The sequence below is a fragment of the Lutra lutra genome, chromosome 11 (genome assembly GCF_902655055.1).
Source record: "Lutra lutra chromosome 11, mLutLut1.2, whole genome shotgun sequence".
NCBI lineage: Eukaryota > Metazoa > Chordata > Mammalia > Carnivora > Mustelidae > Lutra > Lutra lutra.
The window spans coordinates 23,901,652-23,924,016 of record NC_062288.1 but is presented as its reverse complement, the minus strand read 5'-3'; the positions used below and the strand labels follow the sequence as shown (position 1 = coordinate 23,924,016).

The 22,365-nt window shown below is 37.9% G+C and overlaps 1 protein-coding gene across 3 annotated transcripts in view; it reads left to right on the top strand.

Annotated features, from left to right (window-relative positions):
- MAGI2 (membrane associated guanylate kinase, WW and PDZ domain containing 2) overlaps nucleotides 1-22,365 on the top strand; it is a 1,365,890-nt gene that overhangs the window by 182,213 nt on the left and 1,161,312 nt on the right. The window lies entirely within an intron of this gene.

The window sequence follows — 22,365 nt, the reverse complement described above, 5'->3', positions numbered from 1 at the left end:
GCCACTGTCACCATCAAACCTGTGCCTTGTGTCAGAGTTGAGACTGAGGCCAGAGCAGAGACCCTCTGTAAAAATTCCCTGGCAGGTTATTTTTCTCTGTTTGCAGAAGGGTTGTTGGTGTAAAATCTCTTGCCAGAACTAACCTCAGAGTTAGGCCATACACAAATTCAGAGGCCCAAACAGGTGACAGATACTGAGTGGATCCGCTGAGATGGAAGTAAGTAGTTAGTCCTAAAGAACCCAAGGAGGTTCTACCACACCCCAGTTCTGGGGTTTTAATTCGAAAACTAAAAAAATTCCCAAATTAGCAACTCATTTCGGTGTCCGATCCCTGTGATCGTGGGATGGTTGTCATATGCAATATGGCTTTAAAGGCTGACTAACTTTGGAAGATGCCAAAGGTTAATATTTCTGATGATCCAAAAGGCACGTATTTACCAAGGACAGCTAAGAAAAAGTACACATGTTCTTAATTACATGGCCACAAGCGCTCACCCTTTTAAACTAAAGGGATATTAAACTGTATTAATACTGTGTGCTACATTTATGATACTGCTCAGTGTGTAAACCTGAATTTTTACTATTGTTTTGCTTAATTTTGTTTTCCTACATGATGTTTCCAGACATACTCAATTTTGAATATCTGTGTAAATGAAAAGTTGGTTAACTAAAGTCTCAAGTTGGTTAATTAAAACAGTATTATAAACCACTACCAACATTGACAAGCACTAGTTTTTTCTTTTTTTTTAATTTTACTATAAATATTTTACTTTATTTTTTTTATTGTGTTTTGTTAGTCACCATAAAATACATCACTAGTTTCTGATGCAGTGTTCCAAGATTCATTGTTTATGCACCGCACCCAGTGCTCGACGCAATCTGTGCCCTCCTTAATATCCACCACCAGGCTCACCCATCCCCCCACCCCCTCCCCTCTAAAACCCTCAGTTTGTTTCTCGGAGGAATCCACAGTATCTCATGGTTCATCTCCCTCTCCAATTTCCCCCAAAAGATTGGACAGCTATGTTTAGAAGAATGAAACTTGAACATTCTCTCACCCCATACACAAAGATAAACTCAAAATGGATGAAAGACCTCAACATGAGACAGCACTCTATCAAATTCCTAGACAAGCACTAGTTTTAAGACGTTTTTTTTTTTTAATTTTATTTTTTATAAACATATATTTTTATCCCCAGGGGTACAGGTCTATGAATCGCCAGGTTTACACACTTCACAGCACTCACCATAGCACATACCCTCCCCAATGTCCATAATCCCACCCCCCCTCCCCCAAACCCCCTCCCCCCATCGACCCTCAGTTTGTTTTGTGAGATTAAGAGTCACTTATGGTTTGTCTCCCTCCCAATCCCATCTTGTTTCATTTACTCTTCTCCTACCCCCTTAACCCCCCATGTTGCATCTCCTCTCCCTCATATCAGGGAGATCATATGATAGTTGTCTTTCTCCGATTGACTTATTTCGCTAAGCATGATACCCTCTAGTTCCATCCACGTCGTCGCAAATGGCAAGATTTCATTTCTTTTGATGGCTGCATAGCATTCCATTGTGTATATATACCACATCTTCTTTATCCATTCGTCCGTTGATGGACATCTAGGTTCTTTCCATAGTTTGGCTATTGTAGACATTGCTGCTATAAACATTCGGGTGCACGTGCCCGTTTGGATCACTACGTTTGTATCTTTAGGGTAAATACCCAGCAGTGCAATTGCTGGGTCATAGGGTAGTTCTATTTTCAACATTTTGAGGAACCTCCGCTGTTTTCCAGAGTGGTTGCACCAGCTCGCATTCCCACCAACAGTGTAGGAGGGTTCCCCTTTCTCCGCATCCTTGCCAGCATCTGTCATTTCCTGACTTGTTAATTTTAGCCATTCTGACTGGTGTGAGGTGATATCTCATTGTGGTTTTGATTTGTATTTCCCTGATGCCGAGTGATATGGAACACTGTTTCATGTGTCTGTTGGCCATCTGGATGTCTTCTTTGCAGAAATGTCTGTTCATGTCTTCTGCCCATTTCTTGATGGGATTATTTGTTCTTTGGGTGTTGAGTTTGCTAAGTTCTTTATAGATTTTGGACACTAGCCCTTTATCTGATATGTCATTTGCAAATACCTTCTCCCATTCTGTCAGTTGTCTTTTGGTTTTGTTAACTGTTTTCTTTGCTGTGCAAAAGCTTTTGATCTTGATGAAATCGCAATAGTTCATTTTTGCCCTTGCTTCCCTTGCCTTTGGCGATGTTCCTAGGAAGATGTTGCTGCGGCTGAGGTCGAAGAGGTTGCTGCCTGTGTTCTCCTCAAGGATTTTGATGGATTCCTTTCTTACATTGAGGTCCTTCATCCATTTTGAGTCTATTTTCGTGTGTGGTGTAAGGAAATGATCCAATTTCATTTTTCTGCATGTGGCTGTCCAATTTTCCCAACACCATTTGTTGAAGAGGCTGTCTTTTTTCCTTTGGACATTCTTTCCTGCTTTGTCGAAGATGAGTTGACCATAGAGTTGAGGGTCTATTTCTGGGCTCTCTATTCTGTTCCATTGATCTATGTGTCTGTTTTTGTGCCAGTACCATACTGTCTTGATGATGACAGCTTTGTAATAGAGCTTGAAGTCCAGAATTGTGATGCCACCAACGTTGGCTTTCTTTTTCAATATTCCTTTGGCTATTCGAGGTCTTTTCTGGTTCCATATAAATTTTAGGATTATTTGTTCCATTTCTTTGAAAAAAATGGATGGCATTTTGATAGGGATTGCATTCAATGTGTAGATTGCTTAGTTAGCATAGACGTTTTCACAATATTTATTCTTCCAATCCAGGAGCATGGAACTTTTTTCCATTTCTTTGTGTCTTCCTCAATTTCTTTCATGATTACTTTATAGTTTTCTGTGTATAGATTCTTAGTCTCTTTGGTTAGGTTTATTCCTAGGTATCTTATAGATTTGGGTGCAATTGTAAATGGGATGGACTCCTTAATTTCTCTTTCTTCTGTCTTGTTGTTGGTGTAGAGAAATGCAACTGATTTCTGTGCATTGATTTTATATCCTGACACTTGACTGAATTCCTGTACAAGTTCTAGCAGTTTTGGAGTGGAGTCTTTTGGGTTTTCCACATATAGTATCATATCATCTGAGAAGAGTGATAGCTTGACTTCTTCTTTGCCAGTTTGGATGCCTTTAATTTCCTTTTGTTGTCTGATTGCTGAAGCTAGGACTTCTAGTACTATGTTGAATAGCAGTGGTGATAACGGACATCCCTGCCGTGTTCCTGACCTTAGCAGAAATGCTTTCAGTTTTTCTCCATTGAGAATGATATTTGTGGTGGGTTTTTCATAGATGGCTTTGATGATATTGAGGTATGTGTCGTCTCTCCCTACACTTTGAAGAGTTTTGATCAGGAAGGGATGCTGTACTTTGTCAAATGCTTTTTCAGCATCTATGGAGAGTATCGTATGGTTCTTGTTCTTTCTTTTATTAATGTGTTGTATCACATTGATTGATTTGCGGATGTTGAACCAACCTTGCAGCCCTGGAATAAATCCCACTTGGTCGTGGTGAATAATCCTTTTAATGTACTGTTGAATCCTATTGGCTAGTATTTTGGCAAGAATTTTTGCATCTGTGTTCATCAAGGATATTGGTCTGTAGTTCTCTTTTTTGTTGGGATCCTTGTCTGGTTTTAGGATCAAGGTGATGCTGGCCTCATAAAATGAGTTTGGGAGTTTTCCTTCCATTTCTATTCTTTGGAACAGTTTCAGGAGAATAGGAATTAGTTCTTCTTTAAATGTTTGGTAGAATTCCCCCGGGGAGCCATCTGGCCCTGGGCTTTTGTTTGTTTGGAGGTTTTTGATGACTGTTTCAATCTCCTTACTGGTTATGGGTCTGTTCAGGCTTTCTATTTCTTCCTGGTTCAGTTGTGGTAGTTTATATGTCTCTAGGAATGCATCCATTTCTTCCAGATTGTCAAATTTGTTGGCGTAGAGTTGCTCATAGTATGTTCCTATAATTGTCTGTATTTCTTTGGTGTTCGTTGTCATCTCTCCTCTTTCATTCATGATTTTATTTGGGTCCTTTCTCTTTTCTTTTTGATAAGTCTGGCCAGGGGTTTATCAATCTTATTAATTCTTTCAAAGAACCAGCTCCTAGTTTCATTGATTTGTTTTATTGTTTTTTTTGGTTTCTAGTTCATTGATTTCTGCTCTGATCTTTATGATTTCTCTTCTCCTGCTGGGTTTAGGCTTTCTTTCTTGTTCTTTCCCCACTCCTTTAGGTGTAGGGTTAGGTTGTATACCTGAGACCTTTCTTGTTTCTTGAGAAAGGTTTGTACTGCTATATATTTTCCTCTCAGGACTGCCTTTGTTGTGTCCCACAGATTTTGAACCGTTGTGTTTTCATTATCACTTGTTTCCATGAATTTTTTCAATTCTTCTTTAATTTCCTGGGTGACCCATTCATTCTTTAGAAGGATGCTGTTTAGTCTCCATGTATTTGGGTTCTTTCCAAATTTCCTCTTGTTATTGAGTTCTAGCTTCAGAGCATTGTGGTCTGAAAATATGCAGGGAATGATTCCAATCTTTTGATAACGGTTGAGACCTGATTTAGGACCGAGAATGTTGTCTATTCTGGAGTATGTTCCATGTGCACTAGAGAAGAATGTGTATTCTGTTGCTTTGGGATGAAATGTTCTGAATATATCTGTGATGTCCATCTGGTCCAGTGTGTCATTTAAGGCCTTTATTTCCTTGTTGATCTTTTGCTTGGATGATCTGTCCATTTCAGTGAGGGGAGTGTTAAAGTCCCCTACTATTATTGTATTATTGTCGATGTGTTTTTTTTATTTTGTTATTAATTGGTTTATATAATTGGCTGCTTCCACGTTAGGGGCATAGATAATTAAAATGTTAGGTCTTCTTGTTGGACAGTTCCTTTGAGTATGATATAGTGTCCTTCCTCATCTCTTAGTACAGTCTTTGGCTTAAAATCTAATTGATCTGATATAAGGATTGCCACTCCTGCTTTCTTCTGATGTCCATTAGCATGGTAAATTCTTTTCCACCCCCTCACTTTAAACCTGGAGGTGTCTTCAGGTTTAAGATGAGTTTCTTGTAGGCAACATATAGATGGGTTTTGGTTTTTTATCCATTCTGATACTCTGTGTCTTTTGATTGGGGCATTTAGCCCATTAACATTCAGGGTAAGTATTGAGAGATATGAATTTAGTGCCATTGTATTGCCTGTAAGGTGACTGTTACTGTATATTGTCTCTGTTTCTTTCTGATCTACTACTTTTAGGGTCTCTCTTTGCTTAGAGGACCCCTTTCACTATTTCCTGTAGAGCTGGTTTGGTATTTGCAAATTCTTTCAGTTTTTGTTTGTCCTGGAAGCTTTTAATCTCTCCGTCTATTTTCAATGATAGCCTAGCTGGATATAGTATTCTTGGCTGCATGTTTTTCTCATTTAGTACTCTGAATATATCATGCCAGCTCTTTCTGGCCTGCCAGGTCTCTGTGGATAAGTCTGCTGCCAATCTAATATTTTTACCATTGTACGTTACAGACTTCTTTTCCCGGGCTGCTTTCAGGATCTTCTCTTTGTCACTAAGACTTGTAAATTTTACTCTTAGGTGACGGGGTGTGGACCTATTCTTGTTGATTTTGGGGGGGGGGTTCTCTGAACCTCCTGGATTTTGATGCTTATTCCCTTTGCCATATTGGGGAAATTCTCTCCAATAATTCTCTCCAATATACCTTCTGCTCCCCTCTCTGTTTCCTCTTCTTCTGGAATCCCAATTATTCTAATGTTGTTTTGTCTTATGGTGTCACTTATCTCTCGAATTCTCCCCTCATGGTCCAGTAGCTGTTTGTCCCTCTTTTGCTCAGCTTCTTTATTCTCTGTCATTTGCTCTTCTATATCACTAATTCTTTCTTCTGCCTCATTTATCCTAGCAGTGAGAGCCTCCATTTTTGATTGCACCTCATTAATAGCTTTTTAAATTTCAACTTGGTTAGATTTTAGTTCTTTTATTTCTCCAGAAAGGGCTTTTATATCTCCCAAGAGTGTTTCTCTAATATCTTCCATGCCTTTTTCAAGGCCAGCTAGAACCTTGAGAATCATCATTCTGAACTCTAGATCTGATATATTACCAATGTCTGTATTGATTAGGTCCCTAGCCTTTGGTACTGCCTCTTGTTCTTTTTTTTTGTAGTGAATTTTTCCGCCTTGTCATTTTGTCCAGATAAGAGTATATGAAGGAGCAAGTAAAATACTAAAAGGGTGGCAACAACCCCAGGAAAATATGCTTTAGCCAAATCAGAAGAGATCCCAAATCGTGAGGGGGGAGAAAGGGGATAAAAAGAGGTTCAGAAAGAAAAAAAAATTAAAAAAAGAAAACCAATAAAGAAAAAATATAAAAAGGAAAAAAATATATATATATATTAGATAAACTAGTTAAAAAATGTTAAAAAAGAAAAGGGTAAAAGTTAAAAAAAATTTAGCAGAAGAAGAAAAAAAAATTGAAAAAGAAAAAAAATTAAATTAACTGCAAGGCTAAAGAATCATGGGGAGAAAGCCTTGAGTTCTGTGCTTTGCTTTCTCCTCCTCTGGAATTCCGCCGCTCTCCTTGGTATTGAAACTGCACTCCTTGGTAGGTGAACTTGGTCCTGGCTGGGTTTCTTGATCTTCTGGGGGAGGGGCCTGTTGTAGTGATTCTCAAGTGTCTTTGCCCCAGGTGGCGTTGCACCGCCCTTACCCGTGGCTGGTCTGACTAATCCGATCGGGTTTGCTTTTGGGAGCTTTTGTTCCCTGAGCGCTTTCCGTAGAGTTCCGGAGGGCAGGAATGAAGATGGCGGCCTCCTGGTCTCCGGCCCGGAGGAGCCGAGAGCCCGGGGCCCCACTCCTCAGTGCACCCTCAGAGAACAGCGCCCAATTACTCCCGTCACCCTGGCCTCTGGCCGCGCTCCAAGCTGACCGAGCCTGCTACTGGTTCAAGGTAACACCGAGCTTAGCGCTTACTTCTCAGCTCTGTCTCTGTAGCCGGCTTCCCCATTCTAATACCTGTAAGCTCTGCGACACTCAGACACCCCCGATCCTTCTGTGACCCTGCGGGACCTGAGGCCACGCTGACTCCGCGTGGGCTTCACCCCGGTTAAGCCTCTGGAGCGATGTCCCTCTGCAGAACAGACTTTTAAAAGTCCCGATTTTGTGCTCCGTTGCTCCGCCGCTTGCCGGGAGCCGGCCTCTCCCCCCACGGTCTATCTTCCCATCGCTTTGGATTCACTTCCCCACCAGTCCTACCTTTCAGTAAGTGGTTGATTTTCTGTTTCTAGAGTTGCTGTTCTTCTTCTCTTCGATCTCCCATTGGATTTGTAGGTGTTTGCAATCTTTAGATAAGCTATCTAGCTGATCTCCCGCTACCTGAAGTAGTCTCAGCCTGCTACTTCTCCGCCATCTTCACTCCTCCTCCTGTTTTAAGATGTTTTTTAAGATGTTTTTAGTTTTCCAGATAGGGGAATCCAGGGGCAGCACACTTGGTCGTCCTTTACCTCCCTCTCTATCACTGTGTAGCCAGCAGCCATCTGAGTACAGTTCTACAGTGTGTTCCATACAAAGTCTCCACGTGAGTGGGCAAGAAGCTGCATCAGAAAGACACCTTGTTCTATCATTCACATGCTGAGACATGTGTATGTCAGTCTCTACTTTGTGTGAAGGTCTCCCACTGACAGGCACTGAGCCCTGATTGTGGTTTTCTTGCCCAACATGGAGCCCTTACATTTTAAAAGGAGTCCTTGAAGACCATTAAAAATATATATATATATCTAGTATCTTATAAAAGGCTTCTCTAATGATGGAGGACAATGAGTTAAAGTTTTAGATGACTTTTTCTTCCCAGTCATCTCAAATTATATCACCTGGGCAGCTGCCTATTTTAGCTCTTCAAATCCAACCTCCCTCTCTTCCCGTGGAGGAGAAATTAGCTGAGAGAACAGGGAGAGAACGCTCTCATTTAACTGCTCAGTAATCAGATAATCTTTTATGGGTAATCAGAAGTTGGTTTTAAAGTAATTTGGGAACAAATGACACTGTGATGGTTTGGAAAATCAAGGTATCTTTAGCTCATGATATATTTAGCTCTCACAGTGTCTGATGTCATCAAGAAGTCATGCCTGTAAGTATATGAAGACTTTTTGGACAAAGTAGATCAGAAAGGGGAGGAGGATACAGGGGAGATGAGCAGGGAGGGTACAATATTTAAGTCACTATGTCCATATTCCAGGGGGCACCATCCAGGGTCAGGATCATGGAACCTGAGACAGCCCAGGGACAAACAGCATTTATTCATCCATCCTCCAGTTAGGGAGGGACATCATGTCATTACTGTGGAGATACTTGCCATGAGCAAGAAAACTAGAGAATTTTGTGTTAATAAATGAATAATGCAAATAAATAATAAAAATACTTATTAACTTTCCAGTTCATTATATTCTCATTAGGGTTTTTGGGTTTTTTTTGTTTGTTTGTTTTTTGTTTTTTGGTTTTTTTAGATTTATTTATTTATTTGGGGGGAAAAGAGGCAAAGGGAGAGAGAGAGAATCTTAAGCAGGCTCCAGGCCCAGCATGGAACCTCACACAGGGCTTGGTCTTATGACCCTGAGATCATGACCTGAGCCAAAACCAAGAGTCTGACACTTAACCAACTGAGCCAGCCACATGCCCTATTTAGGGTTATTAATAAGTAAAATTGCCATAAAATATTGGAGGTAGCTTATAATATAGCACAAAATAGAAAATAAACCCAAGCCAGAATTAAAGTAGTTAAAAAAAGCAAAATACAATATTTTAGGTAGTTTAGGTGAATTAAGTTCTCAGTGTGTGGTTATCTGTATTTTCATGTCTGCTTTCCTCCATAACCTGCACCGCATGACCCACCTCTTAAGCATCACCATAACTTTTTTTGACTTTTAAAAATCTAATTCAAAACTTACCTACAACATGAAATATTATTTTTAAGTAGCATACAAAACTATAGCCTTGTATTCTTATGGGGATGTATATGAACATACATACATATTTATACAAATGCATACACATGTTACATAAGTATTCACAATATAAGTGTATATACATATGGATACTCACAGAAACACTAAAAAAGTAAGAAAAGTACTGGAAAGAAATTCAACACACCAAATATTAACAGACTTTTTTTTTTTTTTAATGAATCCTAAGCAGAATGAAGGGGAAATCTACTGTCTAGATTTGATAAATCAAGATACAAGTTTTTGACCTTTGCACCCTTGAATTGTTTTTAAAATATCACTTAGATGTTTATAAGGCAATTTGTTTTGTTACAATGAAAAATCTAAAGTAAATTTTATTCCCTATTCTTTATTTTTTATTTTAAGAAAGCAAATTATAAAGCCTTTAAGAATATGTGTTAAATTGTGGCTCTTTCAGCTCAGGTATGGGAAGATTGTATATGTAAGTGAATATATGTAACATATGGACTTTAGTTGCTCTGAGAGAAGACTCTATCATATACGTTTTAAATATATTTTCAGTCATCACACTTTCTGGTTTGTATGCATTTACTCCCACTATATTTAAAGTTGTAGGTGACACTAATGAATCGTTTAAAGCTGTGAGAAAAGGTATAGATGTAAAAATAAGCATTTCGTTGGAATTCCAGCTCCAAACTCATGTGAGACACTCTTGAGCAATTAATGGATGATTCTTACTGAAAGAGGACATTATTACTGGATGCATTAGCTCACAGTATAGAAACTAGACTTCTGAAAGTAAAAATTCATAATAATTATTTCACATACTAACCTATCTTGAAAGGAAAATAAAACTTCATGATTTAACTGTCTGTGCCAAAAGTGATCATCTGTAGTGCCCAGAGGCATCTGAATTTAAATTCTCAGAATAGTGTAAGTGGGAGGCATGCATCATTTTTCTCTTGTTTCTCAGTGGATGTTATCAATTCAGATTCTTTCAATTCTTAACAACCTAGTCTGTATGATATTTTTCGACATTCTGCATACATTGTGCTTTCCAGATAAGAAGTGATGCTGGATTTTGGTTTAAACTATCATCCTGTACTGCCAATATTGAGGTGTTTTAGATATTTTGACTTTGGGAAAATTAGATGCTTTTTTCCATTAATATCATGTGTCTCTTTCTACTTAACTGGAAAATGCCCAGATCCTTTATTTTAGTACAGTGATTTGGGCAAATCTAAAACAATAACTGTTAATTCAGTTAGAAATGTCTAGGTGATAGCATAATTGTCCAGAACTATAACCTTTATAATTGGCATGCGAGTATGATGGATTCCTAGTTCTGTAAATGGTCCAGACTCTTCATATGAAACCACCCCAGGCAGTGACTTACTGGACTTTAATATCCTTCAATTACCACATCTGCTTTTATTTCTCTGCCAGAGCCCTGGAGTTGTTGACCTGCTATCTTGATTTAATCTGGTATTATTTTTAATTTTTTTCTAAGCTTTCTTTTTCTCATTTTGGAAAGGGCAAAGTTTCTGTCCCTGAATCATTGTGTATAACGCCATCACATAGTTTCATAATTTTTTTATATAACTCTTTCAGACTTTTCAAATCTAATGGAAGTCAGGTATGTATTATGTTCATTCATTCAGTAGTGTTTGCAATGCTTTCCATTTAATGCCAGCCATAGATCTCATTAACATGTTGATGACTGATTCTGGCTTGTAACTGTCTGGCTAGTCAATGGAAACTTTACTGTTCAATTGTGCGTCACTTTGGAATTTTTTTTTTTATCATTAGAACAATCCACTCAGGATTCTAATAAACAAAATGAATAGGCCATGGCAAAGAATGTTAGAAGACAGGTTTGGTTTTCTTTTACTAGTATTCATGAGATACAAGTATTTAAAAGTAAACATAGTAATGAAAACCACATAAGCTCATAGAAAAGTGAAGTTTCAAAGGCATAAAAAAAAGTAGAATAGGGAGAAAAAAATCAGGAAACAGCCCAGGAAAGTTTGAGACATACTGATGTCTATGGGAATGCTTATAGTTACTGGCATGGTTCAGAAGGATGAATGAGATGCTTGGAAACTAGCCAGACATCCCATGTTCCCATGAACTTCTGTGGAATATTTCATGATTCCTGTGCCTCCCTGGTCTTTACTTTCCTCATCTGTAAATTAAAGAAGCAGGATTAGATGCTCTTTGTCATCCCTGTGAGCATTGACTTTCCATTGTATTTATTGACAACTCTCTAGATTTTCCATTGTATTTATTTTATTTTTTTTTAATTTTTAATTTTTTTATTTTTTCAGCATAACAGTATTCATTATTTTTGCACCACACCCAGTGCTCCATGCAATCCGTGCCCTCTACAATACCCACCACCTGGTGCCCCCAACCTCCCACCCCCCACCCCTTCAAAATTCTCAGATCGTTTTTCAGAGTCCATAGTCTCTCATGGTTCACCTCCCCTTCCAATTTCCCTCAACTCCCTTCTCCTCTCCATCTCCCCTTGTCCTCCATGCTATTTGTTATGCTCCACAAATAAGTGAAACCATATGATAATTGACTCTCTCTGCTTGACTTATTTCACTCAGCATAATCTCTTCCAGTCCCGTCCATGTTGCTACAAAACTTGGGTATTCATCCTTTTTTTTTTTTTTTACAGCTTTATAAACATATATTTTTATCCCCAGGGGTACAGGTCTGCGAATCGCCAGGTTTACACACTTCACAGCACTCACCATAGCACATACCCTCCCCAATATCCATAACCCCACCCCCCTCTCCCAACCCCCTCCCCCCTCAACCCTCAGTTTGTTTTGTGAGATTAAGAGTCACTTATGGTTTGTCTCCCTCCCAATCCCATCTTGTTTCATTTACTCTTCTCCTACCCCCTCAACCCCCCATGTTGCATCTCCTCTCCCTCATATCAGGGAGATCATATGATAGTTGTCTTTCTCCGATTGACTTATTTCGCTAAGCATGATACCCTCTGGTTCCATCCACGTCGTCACAAATGGCAAGATTTCATTTCTTTTGATGGCTGCATAGTATTCCATTGTGTATATATACCACATCTTCTTTATCCATTCGTCCGTTGATGGACATCTAGGTTCTTTCCATAGTTTGGCTATTGTAGACATTGCTGCTATAAACATTCGGGTGCACGTGCCCCTTTGGATCACTACGTTTGTATCTTTAGGGTAAATACCCAGCAGTGCAATTGCAGGGTCATAGGGTAGTTCTATTTTCAACATTTTGAGGAACCTCCATGCTGTTTTCCAGAGTGGTTGCACCAGCTTGCATTCCCACCAACAGTGTAGGAGGGTTCCCCTTTCTCCGCATCCTTGCCAGCATCTGTCATTTCCTGACTTGTTAATTTTAGCCATTCTGACTGGTGTGAGGTGATATCTCATTGTGGTTTTGATTTGTATTTCCCTGATGTCGAGTGATATGGAGCACTTTTTCATGTGTCTGTTGGCCATCTGGATGTCTTCTTTGCAGAAATGTCTGTTCATGTCCTCTGCCCATTTCTTGATTGGATTATTTGTTCTTTGGGTGTTGAGTTTGCTTATTTTATTTTTTTTAAGATTTTATTTATTTGACAGACAGATCACAAGTAGGCAGAGAGGCAGGCAGAGAGAGAGAGGGGAGGAAGCAGGCTCCCTGCTGAGCAGAGAGCTCCATGTAGGGCTCCATCCCAGGACCCTGAGATCATGACCCAAGTAGAAGGCAGAGACTTAACCCACTGAGCCACCCAGGGGCCCCTCCACTGTATTTATTAAAAAGTCTCTAGATTAACCTTCAAGGTTAGCCTTGCTAGATATTACAACACATCTGTGATCATTAAAATAGTATAGCAATATACTAAAATAGTATAGCAATGGTACAAGAATAGAAGGTTAATGGAAAAGAGTAGAAGAACAAGAAACAGACTTAGAGGGATATGTGATTAAGGTGTCATTTTTTTTTTCATTGAGATAGCTGGACAGTAAATTGTGTTGGAACATCACCTAACTACCTATAGAGGTATAAAAATGGACTAAAATTTTAAACATAAAAAGGAAAGAGAAAGGAAGGAAGAAATAGAGAATAATGGTAAGAAAAGTTAAAAAAAATACTTGTAGTGAGATGACCTCTGTACCTATCCCATTAATTCAGAGGCTATAAGGGAAAACATGGATGTATCTTATACATACAAGTTAAATACTTCACAGAGTTGAAAATGCCATAAACAAAAGACAAACAATAAACTGGGGAAGCTTTTGCAAAGCATGTGATAATTTATTTAATACAAAGAGTTCTCAGAAATCAATAGCAAAAGATGAACAACCCAAGGAAAAATGATGAAAACACATAAGCAGTTTCAGAAGGAGCAAAATAAAAATAAACGTTTGGCAAGTTGCTCACTCTTGCTCATATAGAGTCACATCAAGATTGAAAAAACTGAAATGTTTAATAGGATCCAGTTTTGGAAGAAATAGTTATTCTCATATATTTTGATGGTAGCCTTTTCTTTTTTTGAAGGGCAGTTTAGCAGTACCTGTCAAAATCTCAAACACAAGTACTTTCAGATCCAACATTCCATTTTAAGCTGTTTATCTTACTGTCCAACTTGCCAGACTATATGTATACATGGTTCTATTTGTGTTACTAAACTTATAATTTTTTAACTTTTTAAATTTGTAGAATAACATTTTGAATATAACACGAGGAGCTATTTAGCTTGTTTCTCTGGAGAAAAGGGAGAGAGAGGGGACTTCCTTTTGTAATTTTATACTTCTATCCTAAATGATATCTTTACCATGATTGGATAAATATTAACAGTTTTATTTTTTAATTTTTTGAAAGATTTATTTATTTATTTATTTGACTGAGAGAGTGAGAGAGAGGGAAAGAGGGAACACAAGCAGGGGAAGTGGGAGAGGGAGAAGCAGGCTTCCCACAGAGCAGGAAGCCCAATGCAGGGGCTCAATCCCAGGACCCCGGGATCATGACCTGCACCAAAGGCAGATGCTTAACAACTTAGCCACACAGGCACCCCATTAACAGTTTTAAATAATGTTACAATTTCACATGAAATGGCAGTGTCCTAAAGTACCTTTTTGAAGAGGTTGTTGAAGAAGTGATGGTGAGGCTAAAATATACTTAAGGAGAACTCAAGTTCACCTTCTGTCTTAAATTGAAAATAATAGTTAAAAATATAGTAGTATAAATCTTTTGGAAAAAATAATACAAGCTCATGTAACAAAAATGACAGTCTCTAGAGTTTCTGCAAATTGTATGCTTCGCTTACTATACCAACACCCTAAAAGTTTCTTCCATATAAGATAAAATGAGATTGATATCCTATATTCTTCCGTGCAGAACTCAGTGCTTTTTATTTTATGAATTTCTTCACACACAAAGTGCTTTAAGATATGTTGGTTATTTTAACAGTGGCATGATAAACAGTATCATTTACACAAACCCTGAGCTATTCAGAAAGTAGATTCCTTATTAACATGCTTGCCAACTCCATGTAAAAACTGCCACTGTACTTGTAACTAGAGTTTTGCTTATTTCTTGGTAATTGCAAATCTTCTTTGTTTATAGGCTTCCCAAAAAAGTAAGAATTTATGAGTTTTTGTTTTTTGGGGGGCTTTTTGTTTGTTTTATTTTGTTTTTTAATAGAGGAAAATTTTTCTAAGTTCACAGACACCTCATGGTCAAAAAAGAAAAAAAAAATCAAATAGCCAGATTTGTGGCTCACTTTTTCCTTATGTTCCTTCTACCCAAGGCTAAATGAGGGCCACAGAGGATGTGGTATGCATAGTATGATTTGAGGTACTATAACCAGAACAAAGGAAAAATCTCCGTATCTCTCTCCAGTTGGTTTTAGGAACCATAGACTTAGGAAATAAATTGTGAACATTGAACTCTTAACTATTAGGTGATTTTTCTGTTACCTAATATAGAATTTATTTTTATCTTTTTGAGAGGTATTCATTAATTTTTAAAACATGGAAGTTTATAAAATGACAAAAATTTAGAAGACAATGTTTTAAGTTATAGACTTCAAAATCATAGACTAAATATTTCAAAACCAGCAATGATAGGTCAGAAATCACATAAAAGGACTACAATTGGATAAATAGCTTTTACAGCATTCTAGGAGTTTGAACCCCAGCTTTCGTAGAGATTATATTTTTAGCCCATTGATTGAACCAGACAATTCTCCATGATTTCACCAACTCATGATGCACTTGTTCTAGATTTGGCTCTTCAAACTTGGCTCTTTTTATCTGTATACCTGCATTCCATCTGTGTGCTTCCAGTACACTACTTTTGAAAGCATACGTGAGGGACACCTGGGTGGCTCAGTTGGTTAAGCATCTGCCTTCTGCTCAGGTCTAGGACCAAGTCCCATATCAGGCTCTCTGCTCAGCGGGGAGCCTGCTTCTTTGTGTTCCTCTGCCTGCCGCTCCCCCTGCTTGTGCTCTCTCTCTCTCCCTGACATAAATAAAATCCTAAAAAAAAAAAAAAAAAAAGGGAAAACGAAAAAGCATACATGAGATAGCTAATTCAGATTAGGTGTTAAAATTTTATCTTTAGACAATCCAAACTTTTGAAAAACACTTTAAGAGTCTGAGTACCATGATAGTAAAATTGTCCTGTTGCTTTGCATGTTGAGAGCACATCTTTGTAATGTGTGTGTATCTGTGTGTGCTTGTTGGCCTTGTGTGGGGCTTCTTGATTATTTTTGTGCTTGCATTTTTATTATTTATTTATTTATTTAAAATATTTTATTTATTCATTTGAGAGAGAGAGAGAGTCAGAGAGAGCATGAGAGGGAAGAAGGTCAGAGGGAGAAGCAGACTCCCCATGGAGCTGGGAGCCCAATGTGGAACTTGATCCCATGACTCCAGGATGATGACCTGAACCAAAGGCAGTCGCTTAACCAACTGAGCCACCTGGGCACCCCTGTGCTTGCATTTTTAAATAAAAATTAATTAAAGAGTAGATTTTTAATTAGAATTTGCTTCTAGGGAACATGATGCATAATGGAAAATAGTTCTGAATATCTGGTACATGGTATAAAATATTCTCCTTAAACTTAAACTTAAAAGTAATTTTTTTTCCTGAAGTGAATGTACTAAAAAAATGGAAATAACTGGAATTTAATACCAGCTGCTGTGCTATATCCTCTTAATTTCCAAAGTAAAGAAAATAAAATAGGCATATTAACCGCAAAAAGAGGACAATTCAACAAAACTGAAATCTTGACTAATGTATGGAGAATGAAATAAAGACTATAGCTTTAGATTAGACTAAATTCTTTCTATTCCCATAATATCCATGTATGATAAAATGTGCTTAGATAACTAATAAAAGTATTTATCCACAGATAAAGCACATTAGTAGTAGAAACCATAAAATAGTATTTAAAATTATCTTAATTAAAAATACATACTGTAATTATTCTAGGAGCTGAAAATAGGTCGTAGTTGATTTTCTCAATTATTTGTTGAATGAGGAAAGGTATCGTCAGAGAAGAACATGCCTGTCACCTTAGTTTATGCCTCAGAATAACCTATGAACAGTGGTTAATAAAGTTACACATTTCATAAAGATAATACTGTTCAGGATAGTATTGATATGACTTTATAAAAAGCACATAATTTCAACTTAGAAAAGAGTGATGACTCTTGATTCTATTTGGTGAGTTATTTCGTTGTGTTCTGTATTGTTTTTGAAAAGCAATGTACTTTGCTGCTGCTAGAACAATAAATTCCCTATCCCGTTCCTCCATCCCTGCACTCACTTAACACTGAATTGGGGACAGCAGTGAGAGGACAGGCAAATAAGTCATCAGTGACTGAACATAATTCCCCAGAAATAAAAAGAAACTAAAATAATTTCAGAACATGAAGATTGATATTGACTTGTAATTTTTCCAAAATCAAAGCTATAACTGGATAGCACAAAGTCTACTGGGAAGCCTACATTGGTTTACTTTTTTAAATGAAGCATTTAAAAAAAGTAACAAATGGGGTGTAGGATATACCAAGCCATTGTCTTCTCACTAGACTAATTTGAGCTATGAGTTTACACATGAGAAGAGATACAGAGAATGCAACAAAAGTTATGAAGATAGCAAACATGAATAAAGATGGGAAAGGAGAGCTGTGAGAACAAAGTTGAAAAAAATGTAATTGTAGAAGAGAAAGCACAGGGAAAATTTAATAATGCCCTTCAAATCTATCGGAGGCTATTCAATAGACCTGCTGACCAGCTGTTCCTAATCCTCCTGAAATCATAAGTTGGAAGGGGTCAGAATTGTAACTTAACAAATTTAGATCAAGGAGAAAATGAGGGCAGCAGAGAGGGAACAAGAGGATGGTCCCAAAGAATGTCTCAAGTGCTATATAGCACCTCGAAGTCTGCACTGATGTTAATGTTTTGTTCATAAAGGTAAAATCACCTGTACAAACCAATGATTTTTCCTCTCATTTTTTATTCTCTTCCTTTAAGAATATTAAAAATAAGTAAAACAAAAACTTACAAGGTGGTTATAAGCATCCCTATTATAAAGACAACTTCAAAGGGAGAGGCCATAAGGTATAATAATTAAGAGTATGGGTCAAGAAGAATTGGTAGGAGACCTGGGCCCTAGGGAGCAGGTCCCATTGGAAAGCCCAGCATCAGGACAGCAGTTGACTGAAAAGCAAGTGAGCTGAGATCCAGAGGCCAAGGGTCGGAGGAGATACAGCTCTCAAGGATCAGGAGGACTTGAAAGAGTAGAGCAAGAATAGTGGTCCAAGAATCAGGCAAACAGTCCATGACCAACCCCTGTCACAGAGGCCCATGGAGCAAATCCTGAAGCAGGAGGGATGTGTTTGCCACTTTCAGTGGATTCATAAGGCTCTCACTCTGGTGACAGCAAGGGATAAGTAGCCCATGCTTGGATAGCTGCCATGGATGGAGTTAAAGCCTGTTGATGAGGTGGAATACGGGAGGAGCAGACAGTTCTCTGGCAAAAGCATCTTCTTGACATAAAGTAATAATGAGTTTCTTAGCCCTTTGGGATCTGTTGCTTGTGGTTTTGATACATGAGATGTGGATATGGTGCTTTTAATTTATTATTAATACTTTATTTTAATTTGTGGCTTGTAAATAGTGCCTTTTCTGTGACCACTTAAGTCATGAAACTGATCTTTATAAATAATTTACTATAGAAATTATAAGTGATTTCTAGAGGGGATTGTCTGCTAAGGTTTGGTAATCGACCTGACATAGGCAGCTTCTTTATCTGTCAGTCTGCTAAATTGTATCTGTTGTTTAATTATTATGAAGATGTCAATGTGACTAGACTTTCTTTTTCTGACAGATACAGAAAAACATTTGGTATTTTTTTTTCTGTATTTACAGTGCAATTCGTACTTGAAAGCTATGATATATTGCATTTTTTTCATTGATATTGTAGCCCAAAGGAGACACTTATGTCAAAAATTCTCTTCTGGATAAATCATAATCAAATTTGAGATGATCTTCTTTGTAGGCATATGTGAAGATGAAGTATTTTATTTATTTTTTTTAATTTTTTTTTTAAGATTTTTTTATTTATTTATTTGACAGAGAGAGATCACAAGCAGGCAGAGAGGCAGGCAGAGAGAGAGGAGGAAGCAGGTTCTCTGCTGAGCAGAGAGCCCGATGCGGGGCTCGATCCCAGGACCCTGAGATCATGACCTGAGCCGAAGGCAGTGGCTTAACCCGCTGAGCCACCCAGGCGCCCCAAGATGAAGTATTTTATTCAAGTTTGTTTATAAGTTCAGCAGTTATTTTTAATTAATTAGAATTTCACTCTCAAATTGATCATATCCATGAAATTAAGACTCTCTAACCCATACAACTTCCTATATTTCTACAGTTTGGGCTGTGTATGTTTCTGTAGTGATATGTACATCACATTTTGTGTCACCTAAATAGGTAACATTTATTATTTGAAATGATGTAAAGCAGTAGTTCTCAAAGAGAACTCCTTAAACCATCAGTGTCAGCCTGTAGAAATACAAAATTTAGGCTCCACCTCAGACCTACAAATTCAGAAATTTGGAGGATGGGGCACAGCCATCTGCATTTTAACAAGTCCTCCGAGAGAATCTAATGCATGCTCAAGTTTAAGAAGCACTGATGAAGTGGATCAATTAGTTGCTTCATTTATGCGACTTATGTGATTAATTAATTTATTTGATTAATGTAAATTAATCTAATCTCTGTGGATTGGTAGCTACTCTGAGGGATACTCAAGGGGTTAGTCATAAGTTCCTTTTCAAGAAGTGTATAATCTGAGATGTTAACTCACATCTCAGATGAAGAGTTCAGTAATATTATAAAGGTCTAACATATGTCACCGTGGTGTATGATAAATTACCAAATTTAGAAAGATGGTATAATTTTGTCATTACACTATCGTGATTAAGGGTTAGACTCAAGAGTCAAACTTCTTATAGTCAAATCCCAACTTTGTCACTAATTGGTACCTACCTCAGAGGATTAGAGGCTGAAGGAGTTAGAATGGTGCCTGCCCCATGCTAAAGACTATGTAAATGTTAACTATTATTATTTTAGTATCATAAACAGTGAGTTCCATGGGAATTTAAAGATGCTTTTTTTTGTCCCCTGAAGGAAATGGGATGATTACAGAAAAGAGGTAATTTTATCTGAGCTGTGAAATATGAGGCTGTGTTGTGTTCGTGGAAGAGTAGCAAAGGGTGTTATTTTCTGGTCCTTTGCAATTCCTTTCTGTCTGCCTAGAAGGCAGTTCTTCGTTCCACTCCATCCTCATCCTTGCTCATTCTCCAGAACTCAAATATGTCAGTGGACCTCTTCCTCTGTGGGGTTATCTCCTTCCTCTGGCCAGTCCAGAGGAGTGCAATGGCCTCAGGGCTCAGACCACCAGGCACCCATCTGCAGCTAAACAGGTGGGGGTTATTATTCCTTGCAGCAAAGGATGTCATTTATTTTTCAGTGGAACCATGAGGCATTTCAGTAAGAGGATGTTAGAAAGAACCTCTTATAGGATTTGGCTTTGGTTGGGTGATTTGAGAGAGGGTCTGAAAAATCAGGCTTCTTTCTACTGTCCGAAAGTGGGAACAATTTTATGATTATCTCAATAAATCTAATCTAGAGGGAGGGGAGACTAGAGTGAAGATAAAGCTTCAATTGGTAAAGAAGCAGTGGTCACTCATTTTAGTTGAGAAAAAATGAAGTGTGTCATTTTGTGGGTAGTACAGTGACCTCATTTTTGTCTAAGCTTAGAAAAATTTATGAAGTGGCCTTGTTTGGCCTCATCTGATCATGGTCTTGAACTGAGCTTGTCTGAAGTTGATATTCTATAGGATTATTTATGTTCTATAGGAGAATAGCAAGGCTTCCCTGTAAGTACCAAACTACCTTCTGGATATCAGGAGATAGGTTTGTTTTTTCCTTTCTTAGAAGTTACACATTCCATCCTTTGAAAGCACTTTTCAGTGTCTCTATTAAATCACTTATCACATCACATTTTAAGCAAACCAGTGCCTAGTATGTTATATTCAGTAAAGATTTTACAAATGAATGAGAAGATGAGTTGTTGAAACCATTGATTGGTGACTTTTATGATATGTATCTCCTTTCCAATCTTCATTAAAAGCCATTAATCATAAGACTTTGAGGAAATAAGAAATATCTCTTTATAAGAAAAATATTAGTCTTGGGTATCAGCCCTTTGTCTGTAATGTCATTTGTGAATATCTTCTCCCATTCCGTGGGTAGTCTCTTTGTTTTGTTGACTGTTTCCTTTGCTGTGCAGAAGCTTTTGATCTTGATGAAGTCCCAAAAGTTCATTTTAGCTTTTGTTTCCTTTGCCTTTGGAGACATATCTTGAAAGAAGTTGCTGTGGCCAATATCAAAGAGGTTACTGCTTATGTTCTCCTCTAGGATTTTGATAGATTCATGCCTCACATTAAGGTCTTTTATCCATTTCAAGTTTGTCTTTGTGTATGGTGTAAGAGAATGGCCAAGTTTCATTTTTCTACATGTAGCTGTCCAATTTTCCCAGCACTGTTTATTGAAGAGACTGTCTTTTTTCCACTGTCAAACTCAACACACACAAAGCAGATAATCACATCAAAAAATGGGCAGAAGACAGGAGCAGACAATTCTCCAAAGAAGACATACAAATGGCTAACAGACACATGAAAAAATGTTCATCATCACTAGCCATCAGGGAGATTCAAATCAAAAACCACATTGAGATTCCATCTTACACCAGTTAGAATGGCCAAAATTAACAAGAAAGGAAACAAGTGTCAGAGAGGATGTAGAAAAAGGGGAACCCTCTTACATTGTTGGTGGGAATGCAAATTGGTGCAGCCAATTTGGAAAACAGTGTGGAGATTCCTTAAATTAAAAATAGAGCTACCGTATGACCCTGTAATTGCACTACTGGGTATTTACCCCAAAGATACAGATGTGGTGAAAAGAAGGGCCATCTTTACCCCAATGTTCATAGCAGCAATGGCCACAGTAGCCAAACTGTGGAAAGAACCAAGATGCCCTTCAACAGATGAATGGGTAAAGAAGATACGGACCTTATATACAATGGGGTATTGTGCCTCCATCAGAAAGGATGAATACCCCACTTTTGTATCAACATGGATGGGACTGGAGGAGATTATACTGAGTGATATAAGTCAAACAGGGAAAGTCAATTATCATATGGTTTCACTTACTTGTGGAGCATAAGGAATAACACGGAGGACATTGGGAGATGGAAAGGGAGAAGTGAGTTGGGGGAAAATGGAGGGGAGACAAACCATGAGAGACTGTGAACTCTGAGAAACAAACTGAGGGTTGTAGAGGGTAGGGGCAAGGGGGTTTGGGTGAGCCTGGTGGTGAGTATTAAGGAAGGCACGTATTGCATGGAGCACTGGTTGTGGTGCATAAACAATGAATTTTGGAACACTGAAAAAATAAAATAAAAATTAAAAATAAAATATTAGTGAACCATGGTGTTGGAACTTAGAAAGAAATACAGTTGAAAAGTGAGGGCAAGTCTAGCAATTATCAATTACAATTTTGTCAAATGAGTTAGTCAGCTTTGCTCGTATTTTATAGGAAAGGAAGTAATCACCAGTAGACTCACCACCCACTAATACTATTTTGCCAATGTGAAATTCAAAAGCAATATAAAGAAAAAACATATAATGTGCAAATATATAACCATCATGTATATGTGAGATGTATGTTTCCCATTTAGAACGTAATTTACTAGTAAGTGTTTATTGAAATAATTGTTCTTTTCTTCTCCTTG